Here is an 11,271-nt window from a genome sequence, read left to right on the forward strand (position 1 = left end):
CAAGGATTGATACCCTAGCTATTATGAGGTTGCTGCCAGGAGCATCTTGCAGTATATAGTCTCCTACTGTTAGATCAGGAGAAGACTTCACCTTAATGATTGAGCAACATTTATGTGGTTTTGTGCAGGAGGGCAGTGCATTACATTACCATTTTGTGGCTGGCATCCATTTATAAGTCATGTTAAGATGTAGTAGAAAACATCCATAAATGCCTCACCTGTGTTGCTGTTCTGCACAGTACTTGATGTCGGTATTCTCCTTCTCTGTTTGTTTTAGTGTATTTGCACATCATATTTCCTGTTTGAACTTATTCATTGATTTATTTATTTATTTTTTTTTATTTAACATTTGTTTACTGGGAAAGTCCGACTGGGACAAAGCTCATTTTCAGCAGAGGCCTGGGGAGAAACACTCCTGGCCTGGCTGGCCTCTGCTGCTACCTGTTAAAGACTTTCCATTTGTCCAGTACATAAATAATAAAATAGTAAATCATGACATTTTTTAAATGTATTTATTGTTTAGGTGCATTTGCACTCATTTCTTCATTTGGGCTTCCAACTAGCGTAGTGTAGTACATTGTTGTTACTTAGTATAGCTTTAGTGTATTTATGTGGCTGGAGCTTCAGCTTCCAAGCTGTAGTGTGGGAGGTAAATGTTTTTGTAAAATTGGGTACCAGTTTGGAAGTATAAATATGCATGTGTGAGTATAGATGGACTGAGTTTGGAGGTCTCTGGTGTGAAGTAGAAAAGAATTCTGGGAACTCTGTTGATGAAACAATTCAACAGGATGCCAGGAGAACTGATGAATATGCTGGTTAGCATTTTAAAAAGAAATGCATAGTTATTTTTTCGGATTAGGATATCGTTAGAAAAATTACTGTTTCACGTAACATTAGTATCCACAGTCTCTGCGTGTCTTGGTATGTAGACCACCTCTGGTGAGCTTGTACGTGCAGCAGTATTTCCCATGCAGGATACAACAGAACACTGAGCAGTGCTGGGTTAACTGCTGTCTTGCCTTCTTGGGCTCGGGGCAGGACTTACCTTGAATGTTTGAGCCAGAATTTAGAGAAAAGCACCTTGTAAAACTAAGAGACTTAACCCATTGTCCACTAAAGGAGCATACACTCTTAGGACAGTCTGTATACCTCTTCAGGCTTGATTGGCAAATTAAGAAGTCTTCTCTTCCAGGATGTTGTAGCATACTACCATGGCGGTCAGCACTATGCAGTATACCTATATCCAGTCCCATGTTACTAGGGAGGGAATGGGCAAGAGATATTTTTCAGTAATTCTGCAGAGCATTGTCTGTGTAGCTGGCTGAATTGCACCATACTTTCTGGAGATTGACCATATGTTGAATATGGCTTTAAAAAATTGCTCTGTTTCTCCCCAGCATGCTACATTGCAAAAGAGGTTTTAGTCTTCACTGAAAGCAAACACACATATACATCTTTATTCGGTGCTGGAGTTGATAACCACATCCTTTGTAGAGATTAAAATAGAGAAGTCTCTCTTGCCTGAGCTGACATTAGCTCTGGTGGATGTAGAAGATCGTTTGGCAATTTTTTTTTTGTAAAGAGTAGGCTAATGCGGTAGCATCCTGGAGAAATTACCCTTAGTCACTCTGAATGCCACCACTAGTCTTCTCTGAAATTGGGTTGTATTTAGTAAGAGCAATCTAGTTACACACCAAATAAAATAAAATACCTCCTGCTACAATAAAAAGCATATCAGTATCATTAACAGGGATTGTGGAACACTCAGACCTCAGATGTAATCATTATAGTGATTTACAACAATGTACTTTGTTGCCCGTATTTAGCAAGGTAAAACCTCAGCCAGCCTAAAATAAAAGTGGATTTGTTTACCTGCTGTGGATTCAAACTTGTAATTTCCTTGCACAGCTACATAATGTGGAATTGGAAACATGTACTGAATAAGCTTTCTAGAAACTGTTATGAACTGATACTCTGCTAGAAGTCACATGTACTCTTTTAAACCACATATACTTTTCAGGTAGTAAAACCCTATTATTACCCGACATTACAAAGTGGCATGTTACTGTATAAGGAGTGCTCTTTCCCGATCACTAAATGTGGCTTTTAAAAAATGAAATCAGATCAGAAGTGGTACAAACAGAAGATGCCTATATGGCATTCCTAGCAGAAATGTGTTTGGCAGTAGTTGCCAGGACTGGCTTAACTGCTGTGAGATGGGCAGTCACATACACAGACTTCAGCCATGACAATGAAAAGAGTATGTACTGTACTTTACTTACTTTTTAGAAGTCCATATGCTCATCTGTGTCACGGCTGCCATGTCTGAGATTACACATTTTCAAAAAGCATTGCAATAGCCTTAGGTCCAAGTAATGAACTGTAGTGCATATGAAGTGTGTATGTGTTTTCAGTACACTTACAAGCACTGAACAGATAATTCAGTATATGTTTTATATTTCTGATGTAAAATACTTCCAAAGATGTTGTATCCCCTCCCAACTTTCAGACATTAGGCATAGGAACTGTTTTACGTGAAGACTATAGATACATATGTATACTGATAAAACAAATACAAAACAACTTAACAGATGTCAATTTTTTAAGTGCAGTATTGACCTCTTGGGTGGTTGTTGTAGGAAAATAGTGGGTCCTCCAGGTGTGTCCCCTAGGATTCTGATTTCTTCCATCTTTGTAAGGAGGCAGTCAAAGTCTGGAAGACAACTTTACAGCTCAGGTTGCATTTTTAAGCATTTTAAGCAATTTGTGTTCCCAGTCTGCAAACACCGTTGGCAGATTTCATTAACAGGAAGATGGTAATAGCTAACAATTGGAAATTGGGTCCATCTGTCTTACTAGGGATAATACAGATATGGGTACTGTCAAGGTAGATCCATTTACCACAGACTACAGCAGTCAAGTCAAAACATTTTATTCACTCATTTCTCTCAGCATGGTGAAAGCTTGATGATGCCTCCTTCAGAAGGATTCAGACCTTAATATATGCCTTCCTTTTCATGTGATTCATAAAGTACTTCTCAAAGCTGTGTAAAACAAAGTCAGTCTGCTAGAACCATCATGGCAAAGGCAGCCATGGTATTCGCTACTGAAGAGTTAGCCACGCACCCACCACATCCGTTGCCTCTTTGGAAATCCTTACTGATACAAAATCAAGAAGGGAGTTTTGCATCCCATAGGAGCATAGGAAGTGACTAGATTATTGGCCCTGAGGCCCTTATAAGTCTAGCCAAGAGTTTAGTCCATGTTTAGACAAGTCAGCACCCAAAGCCCCTGTCCAGCAAGGTGGAATCTCAGGGGGTGTATTTTCGTTTCCCATCCAGTTATTTAGGTTGCACTTGAAAAGGGATAATAAGGTATTCTTAACGTGGAGAGGTAGTCTATTCCACAGATGGGGGAGTCTCTAGGACACACATCTATCCCGCCAACAAGTCCTATTGATGTCACAGACCAGGTTGAGGTTGCACATGCAGGTTACTCGAATGGAGCTTGACTTGCAGATATGCAGCAGCCCCATCAGAGCAGGGTCTGTGATTGCTTGGTATGCCAGATAGAGGTCACCACTGAGGAGTCTGTATGAAACTGAGTAGAGGGACAGGGCTTTTAGCCCGTCTGTGTAGGGTAGATGTTTGAGGCCCCGGATTCTTCTGGTGAGGAACCTCTGTGGTTTCTCCAGCTGCTGCATGTGCTTTACGAGGTACATGCTGAAGGGGGCATTGTACTCAATAATTGGCCTCATAAGGGAAGAATATAGGGATGTTATGACCTCCTTGTCCCTGGATGAGATACCCTTACTTATGAGGTGGACCATTTAGAAAGCTTTCCATGCAACGGAAGCAACATGGTGGTCAAAAGTCAGGTTGCTGTCAACCTGGGCGCCCAAATCCCTCATAACTGATTGCGTGCTTAAGATGTTATTAATGTGGTAAAATGTGGGGTTGTCACTGTCCCCAAAGGGGATGATGATGGATTTTTTGGCATTCAGCTTGAGGCCATGTTTCTGGCACCAGTCATTTGTTTGGGTGAGACCCTCTTGGAAGATGTCCACATCACTTGGGGAATTGATGACTGCGCCCAACTTACAGTCATCTGCAAACTTAGTCAGCCATAGCCCACTGGTTTTGACCTGCACCTCAGAGAAGTATATCCCGAGTAACAGAGACCTCAAGACCGATCCCTGGGGTACGGCGCTCGTGTGTACTGCTTGAGGTGCCTTCCCCTGTTTTGATTAAGTGGGTTCTGTCAGTGAACCAGTTTGCTACCCATCTGATAATATATGGATTGATGCCCCAGTGTCAGAACTGTGAATCATTTGGTGTGGAGGATATAGTTTTGTTTACTGACATTAACTTGTGTTCCTATAAACTGGTACACATTTTAAGAACATCTTGTATCCAGAAGTGGACAGAATTTGTTACTTGGACTGTATCCTAGGTTTTGGATACCTTGTGTTGTTCCTTTATATGTTTACTAGATTGAATAGCTTTTTATTTGATTTCCAGCTTGAAGTATACATCTGTTGAGTTCCACATATCTGCTTTTTTTATCAACTTTCAGCAGCACAATCAGCTGTAAAAGCTTTTCTTAAAGCAGTTTTACATATGAGACCCCAAGCCCCAAGAGGTACATTTCTCTGTGGAACTTGAACTTAATGTTGGAAAAAAATGCTTTACTTACATTTCAAGCTGCATCTGCAGATCCATTACATCTGACAGAAGAATGTCAGCATGAAAAGCCCTTTTGTAAACCACCTAATGTTAAGTTGTCAATCTCGCCTTCATTCTTGCTGGATGGGTTCGGAGCCGATCCTCGGCTCCGACTCGGCACACTAAAAGCTCGAGAGCTAATTCCACCGGCTCGAGGCTCCCCTATATCCCACAATGCTAGGCGGTAACTACTCAGATCTCATTTGCCGCTATAGCTGACGAGGTGCTTCTCTACCGGCTCAGGCAGGTTAGTTTAAAAACTTTAACTTGGTACTTCAAAAACTCTTTTCTTTTTATAGATTTAGCCCCTGTTAGTGTTTATTACTATAGATTTCTCGACTCCCTTTTTTTTGTCGAGTATTTATTGTTTTTTTTTTTCCCCTTCTCCCTTTCTTAGGCCTTTGGCCCTCCCCTTCCCAGTCCTAGTGACTAAAGTTATTCTACTTTAAGGGCTTGAGTGTGTGTGTTTTTTTTACATAGCCTTTAACTAAATAATTTTTTATTCAGAGTGTGTCTGTGTGTGTGTATTGTGTTAGACATTTTCTCGATGTCGAAGGAAAAGGTCTCAGGCTTCAAGAAGTGTGATTCGTGCTGTCAGAAAATGTCTCTGACAGACGGTCACACTTGTGTCTATAGCCTGGGGCCTGTGCACCTGCAGGACTCGTGCTGTATGTCATGGCTTCAGCCCTCGAGTCCTGCAGGAGCGTAAAAACAAACTTATCCTACGAGGTTTGTTGAAACCTGAAGGTCCCCCGACTCAGTCCAGTTCGGGCAAACCTTCTAGGGCTCCGAAACAGTCGACTCCTGCTTTTGAGTCGACTGTACAGGTGGCTAAACAGGTCCCGACATCGGCTCCGCTGGAGCCGATGTTCTGCCAGAGACTATTACCTCGGCTCCGGCTGGAGCCGAGGCTGTTAAGGCTTCATCGGCTCCGATACCATCGGAGCCACATGCAAAAAAGAGGTCAAGATCCCCTTCTGGATCTACCTTTACTATTACTTCAGCTCCGGCTGGAGCCGAAAAGAGTAAATCCTCATCGGCTCCGATACCATTATCGGAGCCATCTTATAGGAAGAGATCCAGGTCCCCTTCTGTTGGTTCCATACATTCGGCACCGGGATCTCCTCTCCTGTCGGAACGGAGCCACAAATCACATTCCTCTCGGTCTTCCAGGTTGTCAGACCATGACTTACAAAGGGTGGTGAGTAGACTTCTTAAGTCCGAGGCACTAGCCCAAATGCTCCATAGCCCGACTCATCAGTCTTTGGCTATTCCAGTCCCTCAATATATTCCTCCTCCGACTCCTTCGAGTTTGGAGCCGAAGCTTGTCGGACCTATCACTGTCAGTGCGTCGGATCCGATACCATCGTATTCGGCTCCGTCCGCCCGATCTCCTCTTTGGAGGGATCTCGGCGCCGGGCTTCCATCGTCGGCTCCGAGGGGGCGAGTGGCATCGGACCCTTGTCCGACCCCGTTCTCCCTCTCGGAGCTTCGGCGCTGGTGAGTTCGGCTCCGACATCGGCCGAGCCGTCTGTCGGTGCCGGGAGGGTTCTTGTCTCTTCGAGCGAGGGCCTCGGACCTTGCCTGACAGGGATGCCTTCAAGGTCATGCGGAGCGCTAGAACCGAGTTCTGCCCGCAGTTGGTTCCTTCAGCTCCTCCTTCTACAGTGCCTGCGGAGATTTCTGCTCACCCCCTTGTTTTACACCGTAGAGAACCAACTCCTCAAGTTTCCCCATTGGGAATTTCCTCCTCTTCCGAGGTCTCTCCTGACCCTGCTGGAGATCCCCCTAGGAAGAGGCAGTGCAAGAGGAAGCACATTGACTCCCCTGAGTCTATCACTTCTGATACTGACTTGGAGGAACTGAAGGGTCCCACGCGTTGCCCCTCTGAAGATGTCTCCTTTGCAGACATCCTAGAGATTCTCAAACAGAGGGGAAATTGGCCAGCCTTAAACCCTTCGGAGGATGAGTCGGTGTATCTTGAGGCATTTGGTTCTCGCCCTTCTACCTCCTGGGTGTCCCCTCCCTTTGACCCCCTTATGGAAGTGGTGTCAAGGAAGGCGTGGACGGCTCCTGACTCAGTGGAACCTACCCCGAGGAGACCATCCAAATTCATCACGGCTCCTTCAGACAAACAATTTCTTTCCAAAGGTGTCCCGGTTGATGCTATGGTGGTGGCTGCGGCCACAAAGAAGGAACTAGCTGATCCTTCTGTTCCTGTCCATCCTCCTAATAAAGATTCTAGGACCATGGACAGGTACGGCAAGCAGATGTTTTCGTCAGCGACCTTTTCTATGCGGTCGCTGAACTACTTATGCCATTTCACCCGTCTCCAAAGAGATTTGCTCAAGGATATTGGTGAATTGATGAAGGATCCTACAGCTGAGGGGTTCAAAGACACAATGAACTCCCAGTTGGCTACCCTAAATTCAATAGTGAACTCTTCCATGCGGCTGGTTTCATACGCAGCAGATGGAGCGAGTAGATCTGCAGGCACAGGCATTGCATTAAGGCACGCCTGGATGCGGCTGTGTAATTTTATGGACCCTTTCAAGGCGTCCTTCACCAACTCCCCCTTTGACGGATCATCTTTGTTTGGTCCACAGGTGAAGGATACATTGACCAGGTGTGAGGTGGAAGGTAAGACTCTCTGCCGTAGGAGTCCGTTTTCCACCCTTCTAGACCCTATCCCAAGGATCAGAGGGGAGGAAAGATGTGGTTTCGCAAATAATCTCAGGGAGTCTCATCTGACGCACAAGGTCGTTTCCCCTCTAGAGGCAGAGGGGGGAACAATAATCGACGCCGCCCCAGAGGCAGAGGAGGTCCGCAAAACCAGGGTAGCAGAGAAGTGTTCTCTGACAAACCCTTTCAGCACCCCTGAGGGGCTGCCCGGCTGTCCGCCGAGGCAGTCGGGGGAAGATTATCGCTGTACCCAGAAGCCTGGCTTTCCCTAACTCAAGACAAATGGGTACAGTCGATCATATCCGAGGGTTACAAAATTCCCTTTATTCACGTCCCATCTCAACCAAAAAAATCCCTTCCAGATGTTCCACCCGGTCTAAGGGAACAAGCAGCTTTGGAAATTTCAAAGCTACTATTAAAAAGAGTCATCCAACCAGTCCCAGCAGACCAGCAAGGATCCGGAATCTACTCCAAATTCTTTTTGGTACCAAAAAAAACAGGGGACTGGAGACCCATTCTAGATCTCAGTCGTTTAAACAAGTTTGTCAAAAAAACAAAATTCCGGATGGTCACGCTACAGTCCATCCTACCCTTCTTGGGTCAGGACAATTGGATGTGCTCTATAGATCTTCAGGACGCGTACTATCACATCAAAATGAACCGGCGCTCCAGGAGATATCTCCGCTTCAGGCTAGGAGCCAGTCACTATCAGTTCAGAGCCCTGCCCTTTGGTCTCACTACAGCCCCCCGAGTGTTCACCAAATGCATGGCAGTGGTCACGGCTCACTTGAGGCACCAGGGATTCCAGGTGTTTCCATATCTGGACGATTGGCTCCTTACGGCCACCACCAGGCATCAGCTTTTACTATCCAGAAATTTCACCGTGCAAACCTGTCAAGCTCTAGGCATATCAATAAATTTCAAAAAATCTGCCTTGTCGCCTTGTCAGTCTATTACTTTCATAGGCGCCAAATTAGATACAGACTCTTTCGCAAGCTCACAGAGCAGAGGGTTTTAGACATTGAAACCAAGTTTCTCTACTTTTGAATTTGGTCAAAGTCAAAGTCAGACTGGTGTTAAAGGTATTGGGACTCATGGCGGCAGCTATTCCTCTTCTTCCTTTAGCTCGCTTTTACATGAGAATCCTCCAGTGGATGCTCTTCACCCAATGGTCCTTTCAGCGACTCCCGATGTCCCATTCCATACTGATCACTCAAGTATGCAGAAACCAGCTATCTTGGTGGGTCACGTCACCTCAACTTCTCCAAGGAAGACCCTTCTCTCTCCCCCCTCCAGTTGCCACGTTGACAACAGATGCCTCCCTGATCGGGTGGGGGGGGCATTATCAGGGCAGGACAGTCCAGGGCACATGGCAACCATTCGAGTGCCACTTGCACATAAATGTCTTAGAGATGAGAGCGGTGTTTCTAGAGTTGCAAGCCCTACACGACTCTCTTCCCATAGGAACTATTGCAGTTCAGACGGACAACATGTCCGTGGTGTGGTACATCAACAAACAAGGCGGAACCAGGTCATACCCTTTATGTCGAGAAGCACTCAGACTTTGGCAATGGGCGATCTCTTCTCAACGTTTTCTGACGGCGACGCACATCCCCGGGAAATCCAACGTCATTGCAGACAGATTGAGCAGAGCAATTCTCATGCCACACGAGTGGTCTCTAAAGACATCAGTTCTAGAGGAGGTATTTCTAAGATGGGGTCATCCTTGCTGCGATCTTTTTGCTACTCCCCAAAACAGCAAGTGTCAAGACTTCTTCACGCTCTTCCCGTTACCAGGCCAACCCATCAGAGACGCTCTAGTCCACGATTGGCCCCGGGGACTTCTGTATGCTTTCCCCCCCTTTCCATTGATACCTCGTCTAATTCAGAAAGCCATCGCGTTGAGAGTGACTATGATCCTCATTGCCCCTTACTGGTCTCGACAGATATGGTTCCCTTTTCTACATTGTTACCTTTTGGAGCAGCCTTGGCATCTGGACCCAGTACCAGATCTGATTACCCATCAGTCGGGTCAGCTGCACCAATCTCTGTCTTCCCTAAACCTCACAGCATGGTTTCTCCAATTCCTACCTTAGCCAGGCTTCCCTCAATATCTCGCTCGGTCAGAGATATATTGATAGCCTCTCACAAATCCTCTACCCGGAAGATTTATACTAGTAAATGGAAACGTTTTTCCTGTTGGGCATCATCGAAAAACATTGATCCTTTTACTGCATCTATCCAATCCATTTTAGACTTCCTGGCGGAACTTTTTCACTTAGGATCTTCTGCGTCAACCATCAGAGTTCAGTTGGCTGCCATTTCTAATTTCCATGTCGGGTTTCAGAATCCAGCATAATGGCTCACAAGCTCTGTAAGGCCTTTCTAAGAGGTGTATTTCTCCTCAAACCTCCGATCAAAGACCCTCCACCTCAATGGGATTTAAACTTGGTTCTGGCGTCTTTGATTCTTCCCCCCTTTGAACCAGCGGCTTCATGTTCTCTGAAGTTGCTTTCCTGGAAGACACTTTTTCTGGTGGCCATTACTTCAGCGAAAAGAGTTTCAGAATTACAAGCCCTCTGCAGTCGTCCTCCTTACCTACTTTTCACAAAGACAGAGTATCTCTCCGGACGAACCCCTCCTTTTTGCCAAAATCTCCTCTCAAGTTAACCTAAACCAGGTTATTGATCTCCCGTCTTTTTCCCTAATTATTCAAATAGATCAGAGCAAAAGCTGCATTTTTTGGATGTTCATCGCCAACTGAGATATTACTTAGACAGAACTAAACATCTCAGGAAATCTGATCAATTGTTTCTGTCATATGCAGAAGGAAGGCTAGGCCTTCCAGTTACCAAAGTGTCTCTGTCTAGATGGTTAACTTCTACAATTACCTTCATCTATGAGATTAGACATCAGAAATTACCCTCAAGACCTAGAGCTCACTCAGCCAGGGCATTAGCTACATCCATTGCCTTTCAGGACAGGTTGCCAATAGACTCAATCTGTGCAGCAGCCACATGGGCTTCTCCTCATACATTCATTTCACATTACAAATTGGACATGGTTTCTAGAAGCCGTGCCAATTTTGGTTCCACTGTTCTCAAGAGTCTGTTCCGATAGGCCACCCGGGATAAGGTGCTAGGGACGCGGTCCCATCCAGCAAGAATGAAGGCGAGATTGACAACTTAACATTAAGAAGTTATGTACCTACCATAACGTTCCATGTTAGTTGTCTTCTTCTCGCCTTCTTTCTTGCGTCCCTCCCTCCTTCCCCCAAGCCTGGACAGACCGATAGGAATTGTTTTGTGTTTCTTATTCCGAATCTTGTTATTCCATATTGCAGACTAGTATTGCTTGGTATAGCTACCAAACGAGATCTGAGTAGTTACCACCTAGCATTGTGGGATATAGGGGAGCCTCGAGCCGGTGGAATTAGCTCTCGAGCTTTTAGTGTGCCGAGTCGGAGCCGAGGATCGGCTCCGAACCCATCCAGCAAGAAAGAAGGCGAGAAGAAGACAACTAACATGGAACGTTATGGTAGGTACATAACTTCTTATTTTTCTCCACAACGAGAGTGCAAGACTGGCCCCTCTTTCTTGCTGATAGTGTCAGCAGTAGCCCTTAACCAGCCTGTTAGTCTATTATGCAATCTATCAAAATAGTGGAGGGGACATCACATTTACTTTTGATGTATATGCACAAGAAGCTTAGATATGTATTTACATTTGTTGACTGGGAAAGTGTGACTAGGTAGAAACACCTTTTCAGTAGAGACCCAGGGGGAAAAATCTTCAGTGAATGCAATTAACAGGATAATGGAATACAAATAACTTGCAAATCATACAAAACAGGTAGCTTATTAGAG

The 11,271-nt window shown here is 45.1% G+C and overlaps 1 protein-coding gene across 6 annotated transcripts in view; it reads left to right on the plus strand.

Moving 5' to 3' along the window:
• The window catches only part of PSEN1 (presenilin 1), a 1,663,637-nt gene that overhangs the window by 680,793 nt on the left and 971,573 nt on the right, over nt 1-11,271 (plus strand). The window lies entirely within an intron of this gene.

The sequence above is a fragment of the Protopterus annectens genome, chromosome 6.part0 (genome assembly GCF_019279795.1).
Source record: "Protopterus annectens isolate FY-2018-M chromosome 6.part0, PAN1.0, whole genome shotgun sequence".
NCBI lineage: Eukaryota > Metazoa > Chordata > Ceratodontiformes > Protopteridae > Protopterus > Protopterus annectens.